At 46.1% G+C, this 16,718-nt stretch overlaps 1 pseudogene; it reads left to right on the plus strand.

Moving 5' to 3' along the window:
• The first annotated feature begins 1,445 nt into the window (after positions 1-1,445).
• On the plus strand, positions 1,446-1,848 carry LOC106734046 (40S ribosomal protein S24 pseudogene; annotated as a pseudogene).
• Positions 1,849-16,718: the final 14,870 nt, after the last annotated feature.

Below are 16,718 nucleotides of genomic sequence, written 5' to 3' on the forward strand. Positions count from 1 at the left end.
CCAGACATGATTTTTAAGCCACCAGGTCTGGGACTCGAACTGTGGAAGCCATGTGGAAGTCCAACAACATAATTGCTATACCATCTGCTGGCCCTATAATTTTGTCTCTTTATTTCTTCCCTTTATGAGCGAGACAGAAACAGAAATAGGTATTCTCCCTCTCTCTCTCTTTTGCTAGAGGGATTATACACTCACCAGAGACAAGAGAGGGAAGGAGAGGAGACAGCAGCCCCCATGAGAAATGGTCATGCTGCAATTCCTTCTTGTCCCTCTCGTCCTCCTTTCAGCATTTTGGGCACAAACACACAAGTGCCTGGTGCGTTTTTCAAGCCACTGGGTCTCAGACTCAAACAGCATAGTCAGCCATATGGGATCTGGTTGCCTAAACCACCAGGTCACAGAGCTAGTCCAGTAAGTTTTTTGTTTGTTGTTGTTAAGTTTCTTTCTTTCTTCTTCTTCTTCTCCTTCTTCTTCTTCTTCTTCTCCTTCTTCTTCTTCTTCTTCTCCTTCTTCTTCTTCTTCTTCTCCTTCTTCTTCTTCTTCTTCTCCTTCTTCTTCTTCTTCTTCTCCTTCTTCTTCTTCTTCTTCTTCTTCTTCTTCTTCTTTCCTTCTTCTTCTCCTTCTCCTTCTTTTTCTTTTTTCCATGAAACAGTGAGAGGGAGAAAAAGAAAGAGGTACAGGAGAGAGAGAGAGGGAGAGAGGTACCCTCAACCAGGAGGCAGGATGTTGGATGTGCAGGGATTTACCTGGAGTGTTCAGGTTAACCTGTGGCTTCCCACATCACTCCAGTATTGCTCAGTGGAGTCCTATCATATTTGCCAGAAATAAGTACTCTCTTTTTTTTAAAAGAGATTTTTGCTATAGGGAGTGTGAACTTGCAGGAGAGACAGAAAGAAACAGAGAGAAAGTTAGAAATCACAGCCCCCCCCCCCCGCCAAGGGGGGATGGCCATGCCACAATCTCCTCCATTCTCCTCTCAGGATCTTGGGCACGCTCACACATGAGCATTAATATGCTCTTAATGCCATAGCATAGAGCTCACTGTTTCATGAATTTTAAAGCCACCAGGTCTAGGACTCAAACTGCAGTCACCTATGTGGGAGTCCAGAAACGTAGCTATTACACCATCTGCTGGTACCCAGAAATAAGTATTCTTAGTAGGGCCTCATGCTGTGTTGTGATCCTCCTGCCTAAGCTTTCCAGTTAGCCAGGGTCACAGGCATATGGCACTGCACTTTGCAGGTTCAGGTTGGCCCAGGATCTGAACTTGGGCCTCCTGTACAACTTTCAGTCTACCAAGCAATGGCACTACATGTGTATCACCGTGGTTAACATTTCTGATAATTCTGACATTTGAATGTGTATTCCATTATGCCTTCTAAGGAAACCACTCTGGGAAGTGTTTGTGTAGCTCTGACAGAAAAAGAAGCCCCGGGGATATACTCCCATCATGAATGACACAGTAACTATCCGAACCAGGAAATTCATGACCAACCGACTACTTCAAAGGAAGCAAATGGTCATTGATGTCTTTCACCCCAGGAAGGCAACAGTACCTAAGACAGAAGTTTGCACAAAGCTAGCGAAGATGTGCAAGACCACACCAGATGTCATCTTTGTGTTTGGGTTTAGAACCCATTTTGGTGGTGGCAAGACGACTGGCTTTGGCATGATTTAAAATTATTTGGATTATGCAAAGAAAAATGAACCCATAGACTTGCAAGACATGACCTCTCTGAGATGAAAGTAATGTCAAGAAGACAGCAAAAGAAATGCAAGAACAGAATGAAGAAAGTAAGGGGGACTGCAAAGGCCAATCTTGGTGCTGGCAAGAAGTCTAAGGAGTAAAGATTCTGCAGTGACTATCTGTGGTGATTGTGTGGATTTTTCATGAGAGGATTAATAAACTCAAAATGTTCATGCGAAAACAAAAACAAAAACAAAAACAAAAACAAAAAAACAAGTCCAGTGGCCAGCAGGTGGCATGGAGTAAGATGCTGGGTTCCACATGACTGAATGAGTGGTTTGAGTCCCGGACCCTGAGGTTTGAAAAATCACACCAAGCACCTGTGTGTGTGTGCCCAAAATCCTGAGAGGAGACTGGAGGAGAAGGGACTGTAGCATGGCCACCCCCCTCGGAGGTGAGTAATTTCTCACTTTCCTTCTCTTTCTCTCTGTCTCTCTATGGTGAGCATACATGCCTTGCCCTATAGAAAATTTTTTAAAAAGAAAGAAAATATGGGCCAGTGAATGGTGCAATGGTTACAATTGCTGGACTCCCACATAATCGACCATAGTTCGAATCCTGTACCTGGTTATTTAAAACTCATGCTGGTTATTTAAAACTCACGCTGTGCATGAGTGTGTGCATGCCCAAAGACCTAAGAGGAAAATGGAGGAGAAGGAATTTGCAGTGTGATCATCCTCGCTGGGGGATGATTTCTCACTTTCTGTCTTTCTGTCTCTCTTGTTCTCTCCTGCTCTCTCCGGTGAGTACATGTATCCTATAGCAAAAAATCACTCTCACAAAAAAAAAAAGAGAAAAGAAAAGAAAAAGAAAGAAAGAAAACAAAGGCTAAATGAGGCAGAGTGATTGAATCAGAGTAGGGCAAGGAAGCCACCAGTTTGGCACCCACTCAAGAGAACACAAATTCCAGATTTAAAATTCAACTCCAACTTTTTGAGGTCCAGGTTCTAATTTATTCTTGGCAAGCTCATGCCTTTCATTTTCAGAGAGAGAGCAGAAGTTTTAGGCAGCTCAGAGAAAGACCTCTCTCGTGTCAAATCACTCCACAAAGTCATGGAGAAGGGTGAGTATAAATGAATCAGGAAATCATGGCTCCTTTTGTCCTTTGACTTCTGTAAAGGAACATAAATTAAGAGGGAAAACTGGCAAGGAAAAGAAAACTGTGTAGACTTTTAGCCAAGTTTGAGGTGTTTCTTTTTTTTTTTTTGCTATAGGGTGCATGCGCTCGCCAGACAGACAGAGTGAGACAGAGAGACAGAAAGGGAGAAATCACCTCCCAAGAGGATTAGCCTCGCCGCAATTACTTCTCCTCCAGTCTCCTCCAGTCTCCTCTCGTGATCTTGGGCACACACGCACACGCGCCCGGCGTGAGTTTAAGCCACCGGGTCGGGGACGCAAACCGTAGTCGACTACGTGGGAGTCCAGCAACATAGCCATTACGCTAACTGCTGGTCCCCAAGTTTGAGTTTTGAAAGTAGCTTTAGAACCATGCTGTAATACTTGCTGTTGGACCCACAAAGAGATGTTGCTGAGTAGGTGGACACCGGAGACCATATGTGACAAGCAGAAAGGCCCTGGGCACTGAGAGAAGGTTTTAGGGCAAAAGGTGGTATATTATTTATCTATTACTAAGTAAAAAATTACCCCCAAATGTAGCAGCATAATGAAAAGTAAACATTTACTATCTCACATAGTTTCTGAGGGTCAGAAAGCTAAGCAAGGTGGACTGGCTCAGGGTCTCATGGGCCTGCATCACCTGGGGTTGTAGTCATCTGAAGTCTAGACTGGAATGTGAAACTCTACTTCTAAGATGAATTGCTCGCATGACATGGCTTGCTGGAAGTTTCAGTTTCTTTCTATAGGTATTTATAACATGTTAATTGAACCCCAGAACAAATTATCTGAGAGTGAGAGGATCCTAAGACAGAAGCTGCAGTGACTTTATAACAATCTCAGAAGTGATATACTATTATTTCTACCATATTGTATTGGTCACCTAGATCAACTCTGGCACCATGTGGGAAGGAACTACATCAGATGTGAATACCAGGAGGTGGGTTTCACAGATAGGAAGGGGCGTAGAGACCAGGAGGGCAGGTGGCTCTGGGCTCCTGAATGCTTTCTGGTTCAGAGAAGGGCAACCTTCCTGTAATCTCCACCTCATCGTTCTCCTCTCCACCCTTAATGGGCTGTAAACTCTAAGAGAACAGGGGCTGTGTCACAGTGTCTTATTCACCGCTGCTCTCCTGGTACCTGGCCCAAGCCTGATAGATAGTAAAGCTCTCAATAACTATTGGTTGATCAGTAATATGTATAGGAAAAGACAGAAGTAGATAAGGTAAAAATGGTAAACTGGATTAAAGTACTGAGTTCCGAACTCAAGAGCTTGGACTTTGCATCATGGGTGACAGGAAGGCATTGGGAGGGAGCACTCTTACAGTTGCTAGGAGCGGGCTCCCATTGCTCCCTCTCCAGAAGTGCTCATCATTCAAGGAGAGTGGTAATAGAACTAAGTCTTAGGGGAAGCAGTGTGTGTGTGTGTGTGTGTGTGTGTGTGTGTGTGTGTATGTATGCACACGTGTGAAAAAGTTCAGGCAGAAGGCAACATTCCAAGGTCAGAGCAAAGGAAAAGAGAATGGTGGTGATACAAAGACATTCTGAAGAAGTGAAGAGGGATTTTTTTTTTTTGCCGTAGGGCATGTGCACTCACTAGAGAGAGAAAGTGAGAAATCACCCCCCGGGGGGATGGCCACACCTCAATCCCTTCTCTTCCATTCTCCTTTCTAGATTTTGGGCACACACCCACATGCACCCAGTGTGAGTTTCAAGCTGCCAGTCTGGGACTCAAACCATAGTCAGCCATATGGGAGTCTAGTGCCTTAACCACCATGCCACCTGCTGGCCCTTTTTGAATTTTTAAAATGGTCTCTCTCTCTCTCTCTTTTTTTTTTTTCTTTTAAGAGATTTTTGCTATAGGGTGCATGCATTTGCCTGAGAAACAGAGAGAGACAAAGAGACAGAAAGTGAGAAACCCCCCCCCCCAGGGGGGATGGCCATGCTGCAATCCCTTCTCCTCCAGTTGCCTTTCAAGATTTGGGGTATGCATGCTCATGCCTGGCATGTTTTTAAGCTGCCAGGTCTGGGACTCGAACTGCAGTCAACTACATGGGAGTCCAACAATGTAACCATTACGCCATCTGCTGGTCTCTAAATGGTCTTTCTTTTTCTTCTTCCTTCCTTCCTTCCTTCCTTCCTTCCTTCCTTCCTTCCTTCCTTCCTTCTTTCTTTCTTTCTCTCTTTCTCTCTTTCTCTCTTTCTCTCTCTCTCTCTCTCTCTCTCTCTCTCTCTCTCTTTCTTTCTTTCTTTCTTTTTCTTTCTTTCTTTCTTTCATCTGCCAGAGGTACATACATTCATCAGAGAGAGACAGTGAATAAGAGAAAGTGAGAAAATCCTCCCCCAAAATTGTCTCTCTGCGATCCTTTCTCTCCATTTCTCTCTCCTTTTGGGGATTTTGGGCATGCACACATATGTGCCTGGCATGTTTCTCAAGCCACTGGGCCTGGGATTTGAACCATGAGGTGGCCTTATGGGATCCAGCTGACCCAACCACCATGTCACAGACTAGCCCGAGAGAGGCATTTTAAAGCAAAGTGCCAAAAGAAAGGAGGGAGGGTGAGGGAGTTTTGTGCTGCCTGGTTGTCTTCTAATAGTCACGAAGAAAGGAGAGCTATCTCAGGGAGGGGCTGTTTAGTTTTAAGGGATAGAAACCCACCCAAACTGGCTCAAGTTAAAGGGTGTTGATGGGAAGCCTTCAGGGTTTGCAGCAGATGTTGTTCTGCTCAAATCCTCTACATGCAGAGACTGCTCGCGAACAACATCTGGGTCTCTGCCTGAGAGCCTTGTTCTGGCCACAGGAACAGACTTGGCCTCTGCACGGAAAAGTAGGAAGTGCCAGGGAGTTCATGGCGCAGCTAGAGAGCAGCTCTTAACCAGTGACAGGAGTGTGTGTGGGGATATGGGTGCAGGCGATGGATAAATACCGCGGCTCCCTCACCCCTCAGTTAGGATAACCCTAAAGCATCTTCTGCATCGTCTTCCAGCATTCCCAGCACACCTGAGCTTCAATTGTCCATGTAGTAACTCAATACACGCCCTTCAGTGGCTTCCTTCCCTTCTTTTTCTTACTTTCTCCTTCCCTTGTGAGTACTTCTTGGAATAATTTCTCAGATAAACTCTGCATTTGAATCCTTGTCTCAGGGTCTTTTTCAGGGAAACTCAAACCAAGACAGATGTCTCACAAAACATAAGCACAGATGTCAGTCGTCAGTTCTGGCTTGCAGGCGATGAAGGAGAGGGGCTGCTTTCCAAAGCTCGGTATCAGGATGCAGTGTTCATAAGATGCTTTTCCCCCTTGTGTAGTTCTGGTGAGGTGAGTAAGGAGAAAGAAAGGGGCTAGATGGTGACATAGCGGTAAAACACGACATTCTGTGATGCGGACCCACATGGGAAGGGCCGGGTTTGCATCCAGAGACCTCTTTGAGTACACTGGACACATGTGTGCCCATTGGACACATGTGTGCCCATGATCTAGGACTGGCTGAAGCTGGGAGGTAGATTTTGATCTTGGGTAGATTTTGATACCAAGATCTTGTTGGGGGTGCTATCTCTCTCTCTCTCTGTTGTGTCTCTCTTGCTCATGGAAAAAAATATATACTTTTTAAAAGTGTTTTTTATTTTACTCATTGTGGAGAGCACATGTCAGAGAGAGACGGAGGAACACTCTTCACAGGGTCCTGTCACACCACTATTCCCTTTCGCCATCCCTCTAGCTCCTCAAGCTCTTGGGCACACATGCACACAGCCTCCTGTTTTTAGATCTCCTCTAGGATCTGAGCCCATAGTAAGCTATGTGCTTTCCAGCACTGCAGTTTAGTTCGTTACTGACTATACCACCAGTTTGGGTCCAGTATATACCACCAGTTTGGGTCCAGTATGTAACTTTTTTTTTAAAAGTTTTGCCAGAGGGCACAGGCACTCACTGAAGAGAAAGACAGAGAGAGGGAAAGTGAGAAAGCACTCCCCATGGAGAATAGTCACACTGTAATCCCTTCTCCTTCATTTCTCCCTCTTTTCGTGATTTTGGGCATGCACACACAGATGCCTGGCATATTTCCCAAGCCACTGGGTCTGGGACTTGAATTGTGCTGTTGGCCGTATGGGATTCAGCCACTGCAATCACCATGCCATGGGCTGGCCCAGTAAAAATGTTATTAAAAAAGAAAGAAGAAAGGAAGAGAAAGAGAACGAGGAAGGAAAATAAGTGGAAGGAAGGTGGAGTGCTACAAAGCAGAATATGTAGTACAGAATCAGAGAAAGAACACAGGGCCAGGGCCAGGGCCAGGGCCATGGATGGTGAAAGAAATTAGCTGGGCTTAGGCACTGAGGGTTTTTTTTTTTTTTTTTTTTTTTGCCGGTAGCTGGTGCTGAAATGAGGTGAGTGAGAAGGAGACATGGGCTCTACTTGCAGCTGGTTCTTCAACTCTCCTTGACTTCCCTTGAAGTAAACCCTTGCAGCAGGCTGGTATGTGGCAGAGCTGATGCTGGGCTGTACACAGCTGTTCTCGGTGACGCTGTGAGAGCTGTTTCTTCATTTTCCTTTTCCATTTCTGTATCCACTAGCAACTGGCAGGATGGGTGCCGAGAGGGCGGCTCAGAGGAACTGTGGGGTGGAGGAACGTGCTGTCCTGGGTATGTGTCACTGAGAACATGCAGAGACCTCCCTGGAGCAGACCTGTGGAACACCCAGTATACAGGCACCCAGACTGGATGTCTTCAGGGCTGAACTACTGGGAATAAAGAGTGACTGGGGATCCCCTCAGGCGGCACCCAGGGTGTGCGGTCGTGTGTTTGGAGCAGGCTCTGAGGGCAACGGCGGAGCAGCCATGCAGGCCCCACAGGACGACGCAGGGGCAGGCGGCACGGGAGACCGCGCAGAAGCCCAGGGTGGCAGCAGAAACCCTGGTGACTCTGGTAGCGCAGGGTCATCTGAAGGCAAGGGTAGCCTCAGCGGCCCAGGTCACCTAAGTGACCCCAGAGGTCTTGAGGGCCGGAGTGGTTGTGACGGGCAGGGTGCCCATGGTGGCCCTGAAAGTCAAAGTGGCCCAGCCAGGGAAGGAGCAGTGGGTGAAGTAGCTGTCGCTACTCCCCAGTGCAAGCAGGCAGCACATGCCCCAGGATCCAGAGGAGATGCAGGGCCTATGGCTAGAGGATCTAGAAGTCGACTGCTGGAGTTCACCCTCATTGTGCCTTTCCAATCCCCTCTGGAGGCAGACATGGCCCACAGGTCTCTAGCACCAGATACCCAGTGCCAACCAGGGGTGGTTCAGAAGGAGTTCACAGTGAACGGCAGCACCCTGACTATGTTAGTTATAGAAGAATCTGCAGTGGGGGGAGGTGGCATGGGCTTGGAACCAACTGCTGTTTTATGGACACTGTAATGGAGACACTGACGGGTTAGGTATAAGCAAGAAGCCTGATGCCCTGGACCTACAGGAGCATTCTCACCTTTAACCTGGTTTTTCCTTTTCCCTCACTTTTAGTAGATGGACTGCTGAAGACCCTGTTCTCTTCCGAATTTCCATCAACTCCTTCCTCGACCGACTTTCCCTAGTGGTACGGAACATTCAGCGCCTTGGGCTCCCAGCTTCACTAAAACAAGGAAGGGGAAAGGGGCCTGAGTCCTGACCTTGTTTCCCCTACTAAGCAGGGATAGGGAATTAACATTCAGAGTAATTGCCACTTAATTTCAAAGTCTAATTTTTATTTTTTTATTTTTTATTTTTTTTGCCTGTACTGGCCCTTGCTATCTCTTGGCCTACTTGTTTTGTTTCCCTGTTGCTGCAGGGGTGAATGCTTAAATGTTTGTTACTGCAGAAAATAAAACTGAACTGCTAAAAAAAAAAAAAAGAGTGACTGGGGACCGGCGGTGTTGGGGGGATAGCCTTGGGTTCAAATGTCAGCAAGGCCAACCTAGCCCTCTGGGCTTTTGGTGAAATAAGACCAGGACCGCAAATGTGATCAGTCAGAGCATGCAGGGTTAGCTGGGGATGAAGGCCATCCCGGACCTTTCACTAGGAGGAAACTTGGTGCTTCATTGCTTTCTTGGGATCCTCCAGCCAGGGGAGCTAGACCAAGGAGCGTTGCTCTGAGCTTGGAGGCCAAGAGTTGTTAGAATACAGAAAAAAACAAGTCTGAGGAGGAGTGGTAAATGGTCCAAATCATAGAGTGAGGCCATTTTAGAGTGGGAAGGGTATTTCTTGTGTTCATTGATTTAGTCATGCATTCTGCAGGAGCAGAAAGGTGTGATACCTTTCCTCACCCATCATAATGGTCACTCCTTTAACAAAAGACAGGTTAACCAAGAGAAAAGCATACAGATTTATCTAATCAAAGTTTTACCTGGTATGAGAGCCTTAAGAAACAAAGACCCTTGGGAACCAGCAGTTAGCGTGATGGCTATGTCACTGGACTCCCACGTAGTCGACTGTGGTTCGCATCCCGGCCCTGGTGACTTAAAACTCACGCCGGGCACGTGTGTGTGCGTGCCCAAGATCCCGAGAGGAGAATGGAGGAGAAGGGATTGCGGCGTGACCATCCCCCGGGGGGGGGGATTTCTCGCTTTCTGTCTCTATGTCTCTCTCTGTCTGTCTGGCGAGCGCACACAATGGGAAAACCCCGCCAAAAAAAAAAAAAAAGAAACAAAGACCCTCAGGGTCAGCAGGTACCATGATGGTTAAGGTGCTGGACTCCCACATGGCTGACAGCAGTTTGAGTCCCACACCTGGTGGCTTGCTTTCTTGCTTTACCCTTCTCTCTCTTTCTGTCTTTCTCTGGTCAGGTTGAAAAAATAAAAATAACAAATGGAATTCAATAAATAAATAATTATTAAAAAGAAAGACCCAAAATACAGGGAAAATTATCCTTTTTTTTGGGGGGGGGCTATAGGGCTTGTGTATTTACTGGAGAGACAGAGAGATACACAGAGAGAGGAAGTGAGATATCTCCCCCCGGGGGGCGGGGGTGGCCACACTGCAATTCCTTCTCCTTCATTCTCTTCTCAGGATTTTAGGCATGCACACCCATGTGCCTGGTATTATTTTCAAGTCAATGGGTCCAGGACTTGAACTGAGATCAGCCATGTGGGAGTCCAGTGCCTTAAACACATGCCACCTGCTGACCCCAAAACTATCTATTTTTTTGTTTAGGTTCTGTAAGGAATGGATAGCTGTACAGAAATATGATTGAGACAAAGAGTATGATCTAATGCTGGTAGACTGAGATGGGTAAGCCCAGTAAGGCCTGTCTGTTCGATCCTCCTTGGTCTCTGGGTGTGTCATAACCGCTCTCCCTTCCTTTCCCTAATTTCTCCGGCACTGCTGAGCCTGATGAGGCTGAAGCACCTTGAGTCCTGCTCATCTGTACCTGTGTCCATCCCATTAGCACTTTGGTCACTTCAGGGCTCCTAGGATATGGTTCTCTGGAACCAGAATGCTTTCATAGTCCAAAGTATGGGACAGAACCCCTCTAAAATGGAGATCATAAGAACTTCTATCAGAGGGACTGGCAGGTGTCATGATGGTTAAGGGCGCTGGACTCCCACATGGCTGACCGAGGTTTGAGTCCCGGACCTGGCAGCATGCTTTCTCACTTTCTCTCTCTCTCATTCTGTCCTCTCAGATCAAATTTTAAAATAAAGAAATAAGTTAAAGTTCAATCAAATCATTCTTAAAAAAAAAAAAAAAAGAACCTTCTATCAGACAAAGGATTTCTCTATGTCCAACTCCCAGAAAGAAAGGCAGGGGAAAGTTAGAGTAATAATTCTAGTTTTTATGGTTGGCATTGGGAAAAATGAGTTCTAGTCTCCAAGATTTGTCCTGGGGAAGAGAAATTGTGGTTTATTTTTTCTTTTTAAATTTATTTCCCTATAAGAAAGAAAGAGAGGTGAGAGTGAGACAGATGTATCACCCACAGCATCTTTGTACTGCAATCTACCTTGTCTCAGGTGGGCTGGATTATGGGTTTTCGCTGGTGATATTCTCAGGGAGGTCCCGATGCACCCCTAGAACATTTCCCATGTGGGTCCAGTTATATTATCACTAAGCCATCACCTGGACCTGCAATTCTTGTTTCTGCAACTCACGTTGGGGAGTAAGAGGAGCAAGAGGCAGGAGGACAGGAGAGAGACCTTGGTTCTGATGCTGCTTTTGAAGCTTCAACGTCCTTTAGTTCAACGTACTTGGCATGCCAAAGCATCATATCTTGGCTATTTCACACATTCATCTACTAGCAGGTATGTATGTATGTATGTATGTATTTGGAGAGGTTTTTGCTATAGGGCACATGCGCTCGCCAGAAAGATAGAGAAAGAGAGACAGAAAGCAAGAAATCATCCCCCCCCCTCCCAGGGAGATGGCCACACCACAATCCCTTCTCCTCCATTTTCCTCTTGGGATCTTGGGCACGCATGCACATGTGCCCAGCGTGAGTTTAAGCCACCAGGTTCGGGACTCAAACTGCGGTCGACTACATGGGAGTCTAGAGACATAGCCATTACGCCAACTGCTGGCCCTTAGCAGGCACTTATTAAATGCCCAGGAAGTGCCAGACCCTGTGCTGAGCTCCAAGGCTGCCAAGGTGCACAAAGCTTCTAGACTTGCTTATCAGGTTGCTGCCTGTGGGGATAGCTGGCGACACCGATGTGTTTTCTGTTCTCAGAGGAGCAAGTTACAGTTGTGCAGGCACTGGGGCTAGGTAACGCCTTCCAGACTACTGCCTATGGAAGGGATGAGCTTGTGGGAATAAAAGGCCTGGCAGGAGCTGGTGTTGCTCACATCCATGCCATTTCTTACTTTCTCCTGAGCCCTGAGGGACGGTGTTCCCTTAACTTGGGCAATCTGCCTTATTGCTTCTGTAGTTCTCCAATCCACAGAATGGGAGGGGCGTGCAGGATGGCGTTGTCTTCCTTCCATCCTTTCTTTCACTTTTCCTCCTTCCAGGACTTACTGAATGTCTATCCAGCCTAGTGCTCTGCTAGGTTCCTGCTTTAAAGCTGTTACGGAGAAGTGGTGTTCCCCAAATCCAAAGTTTTTTGGTTTTTATTTTTTTGAAGAGGCTTTTAGCTATAGGCGCATATGTTCGCCAGACAGACAGACAGAAAGCGAGAAATCACCCCCCAGGGGTGATGGCCACGCCACAATCCTTTCTCCTCCATTCTCCTCTAGGGATCTTGGGTGCGCACATACACGTGCCTGGTGCGAGTTTAAGCCACTGGTTCCGGGACACGAACCGCGGTCGACTACATGGGAGTCCAGTGACATAGCCATTACGCTAACTGCTGGTCCCCCCAAATCCAAAGTATTTGATCGCCATTCATATTTTTCTCTCTTCCCTTCAATGGGCACATAAAGCTGGGCAGAGATGTTTCTCCGTTTCCTTTTTTCTCTGCCTCAGTTTGCTTCTCTGAGGACATGAAGGCTGGCTCGTCGCTCCCTCCTTGGGGATAGTCTCATTGCAGCTCTCTTTTCCATTCCCTACTTTCTCCAACCCCTAATGGGCCCAATGAGGCTGAGGTACTTTGAGTACTGGGGTGATGGCCACGCCACAATCCTTTCTCCTCCATTCTCCTCTAGGGATCTTGGGTGCGCACATACACGTGCCTGGTGCGAGTTTAAGCCACTGGTTCCGGGACACGAACCGCGGTCGACTACATGGGAGTCCAGTGACATAGCCATTACGCTAACTGCTGGTCCCCCCAAATCCAAAGTATTTGATCGCCATTCATATTTTTCTCTCTTCCCTTCAATGGGCACATAAAGCTGGGCAGAGATGTTTCTCCGTTTCCTTTTTTCTCTGCCTCAGTTTGCTTCTCTGAGGACATGAAGGCTGGCTCGTCGCTCCCTCCTTGGGGATAGTCTCATTGCAGCTCTCTTTTCCATTCCCTACTTTCTCCAACCCCTAATGGGCCCAATGAGGCTGAGGTACTTTGAGTACTGCTCATCTGTGCCTGCGTCCATCCCATTAGCACTTTGGCCACTTCAGGGCCTCTGGGATCTGGTTCTCTGGAGCCAGAACAGTTTCCTAATCCCCAGAGGACACCAAAGCCATCTCAGCCTTCTATATGACAAAGTTTCTGTCCCATGAGCCTCTGCTTCAATAACCCACCCCCATTTTTTATTTTTATTTTTATTTTTTGGTTCGTTTCAGCCTCCCGCACATTTTCTCTGTAATTTTTGGAACCCAAATATAAGGGAAATCTCATTTGCTCCGTTCTGACTCATTTACAATTAAATACACTTGTTCCCATCTGTGTCTGTATACATCTGCATACATTTGCTATAGCATCGCCCTTAATTTTGGAAAATGATGCGACTGGTGTTATTTTTAATCCTGACTGCCAAATCGGCTGAGAAGACCAGTAGGTGTTCAACCACTGAGAGACGACCCACAGCCAGGCCTGTCTACGAGGGAGGTGGTGATGTTTCTTCCATGGGCAGGATATCCAGACCCCTGGGCAGTATTGGTCTTTGTGGCTCCTTGGGGGTCCAGCTACCAGAACTAAATGTATTCCTGTCTGTCTTGACACCAAGGCTTCACCGACTGCAGGCACGGACCTTGGTTCCCTAGGTCACTGGCTGGCAGCTGCATTGCCAAACATTGGATCTGGAGGTGAGCTCAGAGTACTTGCTGATTCTCAAGGAAGGTGACACTGATGAACCACTTCCAGGTCACTGCGGCCCCTTATCCTCTGAGCCTGAGAGAAGAGAGGAGCTGTCTTTATCATTCAGAGGGATGTGGTGGCATGTGTGGGCGTCTGCCTCACCTACGTACCTAAAAATACCACACCGTGGTTGTCTACCTCTTTTTTTTTTTAAACCAAGTTATACTGTACAGATATTCACATTTAATGAGGTGGTGGTGCCTGTCAGCATACTTAGAACCCTTTTGATATTATCTCATTGAATAATTTTATTTATATTCATATGCTAAAATAGAACTTGGCCAACGAAATTTACAGGATGCAAAAAATAAGATGCCAACTGCTGCCAATCAAAACAAAAGTTAACATCAAAACAGTATTTGAAACAATATTTACTTTTGGCTGACCTACAACCTTCTCTTAGACATTCTGTGATGGACAGTGCTGCTACTGATGTTGATAAATAATTCACATCAACTCAGGGAAAGGCTGGGCTTTCATATTTCTTATGCATCACTTCCAGAAGCCTGGATTCTATATTTCATGTTGAACCAACTATGCTCCTGGGAATAGATAGCTTGGGATGATGCTAGACTTATCTGGAGTGTCTTTCTTCTGTCTGAGGCTTCTTTTGGCTAAGAATCAACAAGGCCTTGGGCACCAGTCACAACCGAGAGTCCTTTTTGTATATGGCTTTGTCCTGAGTCTTCAACTCTTCGGAGGTGGAAAAGCTGTCACATTTGCCTTCAGAAAGTTTAACTCTTTTTTTAAAAAAGAAGTTTATTTATTTATTTCATTAGTGAGAGAGACAGGCAGAGAGAGAGAGAGAACCCCCAATAGTTTTGATGCCATGGTCTACTCCTAGCCTCAACCAACCCTGAGTCATGGACACATCTGTGCTCTGCATACTCTGGGAGGTCTCCGAATGTGAACTCAGAGCCTTCCTGTGTGGGTCAGCCTCACAGAACATCACATTTTACCGCTGAGCCACCATCCAGCCCTCATGAGAGCTTAATTCTTAGCCAGTACTTTCAATTTCAGGTTGCAGACAGATTAGCTCCTCTCCTCTGGTCGGTGCTTGGACAACTACTTTCTCTATTGACAGCTTCTTCCCAAAAGTCCTTGACTGGTTAAGATCTTATCCCTTGCTCAATCTGAGTGGCTGCTATACAGATACACACAGACACATACAGAGTCATTAATTCTTTTTGGTGGTTGGGGACAGAGTCATCTGCTCTTTAGGCAACCAAACCTATGTATACATGTTCCCTTTTGTGTAAGTTCCAGCCCTGTATCATCTCTTAAAATTTCTTCTCCTTAGGGGCCAGCAGATGGCATGGTAGTTAAGGCACTGGACTCCCACATCAGTGACCATGGTTTGAGTCCTGGACCTGGCAGCTTGAATATCACACTAGGCATGTGTGCGTGCCTGCCTAAAACACCAAGATGAGAATGGAGGAGGAGGGATAGCAGCATGGTCATCCTCCCTGGGGTGATTTTTTACTTTCTCTCTCTTTATCTCTCCCTGACTCTCTCTGGTAAGCACACTCGCCCTATGGCGAAAACCTAATATGTATGTATGTATATATATATATTTTTTTTTCTTTACTTAGTTAACTCCTTGACATTCTTCAGGACTTAAACATCACTTAATTTAAATACAACTTTCTCCAAGAAACAGGTTGGGCTGGACGGCCTTGTTCTGCGTCTTCACAGTAATGTATCATAATTGACTGGAAATGTGCCTTAAGTCTCCACTAGACTGTATACTTTCTGCTGGCAAAAGATGCCTCTGTCTTGTATTCATTGTGCTCAATAAGTAATTGGTAAATTAATGGATGAGTGAATGCATCCCTAAATTATCAGTTTACGGAATCTAAGTTCTACAGTTGATCCACCCAGTTCATATCATGAGAGAACCTGTCTTCTGAAAAAGAAAGTGATACTGCGTATGTAGACGTAAACATCTAGAGAGTTTTACCCCCAAATGAAAGTGGTGATAGTTGAAAACAATCTGGGGAAGTGGAATTACAGGTGAATTTAATTTTCTTCTGTTTAATTTTCTGTGTTGTCTAACCTTTTATAGTGAAATAGCTATATGTATGCTTGTACAGATGCAATATATATACACATACGTATCAAAAGAAGTTCAAAAAAATATACCATGAATCATTATTCTGCATAACTAAACTAAACTGTTTTTACAAATTTGCTTTAAATACATTTTCCTTGGCTGGCTCCATGGCCATGTGGAAGCTGAATCCCACATGGCCAACCATGGTTTTAATCTTGGCTCTGGTGGCTTGAAAAACTCACATCCCCCAAGTCTCAACAGGATGGAGAAGTGGAGAAGAAGGGACTGTGATGTGACCACGACTCACTAGAGGGGAGCTTTTTTTTCTCTGATTCTGACTTTCTGTCTGGTGAGTATATATGCCTACTAGAAATTATTTTTAAAAATACCTCTTCCCCGGGAACCAGCAGTTAGCGTAATGGCTATGTCGCTGGACTCCCACGTAGGCGACCGCGGTTCGTGTCCTGGACCCGGTGGCTTAAAACTCACGCCGGGCGCGTGTGCGTGCATGCCCAAGATCCCGAGAGGAGAATGGAGGAGAAGGGATTGCGGCGTGACCATCCCCCCTGGGGGGTGATTTCTCGCTTTCTGTCTCTATGTCTCTCTCTGTCTGTCTGGCGAGCGCACACGCCCTACAGTGAAAATCTCTCCAAAAAAAAAACCAAACAAACAAAAAAAAACCTCTTCCCCTTTCTAAGAGATAGTAACAAATGATTAATAAGAGATTGTTGTGTCAATACAGTCCTCTGAGAAAGAAACACCAAGATGAGTGTGAGGCAGTCCCACACTAGAAAGTTCCCAGTTCAAGTCCAGAGACTTCCCTGAGTCCATTGGACACACTTGCCTATGATCCAGGGTCGTCTGAAGGCTGGGTTGGATCAGTGTCAAGACACTATTGGGGGTGTGCTCTCTGTCTCTGTCTCTCCCTCACAGAAGAAATAAATAAACTTCAAAAATTGATAAAGATAGAGGAGCTGGAGTGAGAGCCTTGAGAGCCTTTTGACTGTGATGCAGTTTTAAAATCTGTAAAAGGGGGGATGAGGGAGGATTGGTAAAAGGAACTTCAGACTGAAGTGCAGTTCTGAAAAAGGCTGTTTGAGAGTCCCTGAGCAGAGGTTGCCCATCTGATGACTGGATAAACA

This window comes from Tupaia chinensis, unplaced genomic scaffold (assembly GCF_000334495.1).
Source record: "Tupaia chinensis unplaced genomic scaffold, TupChi_1.0 Scaffold147608_1, whole genome shotgun sequence".
NCBI classification, from domain to species: domain Eukaryota; kingdom Metazoa; phylum Chordata; class Mammalia; order Scandentia; family Tupaiidae; genus Tupaia; species Tupaia belangeri.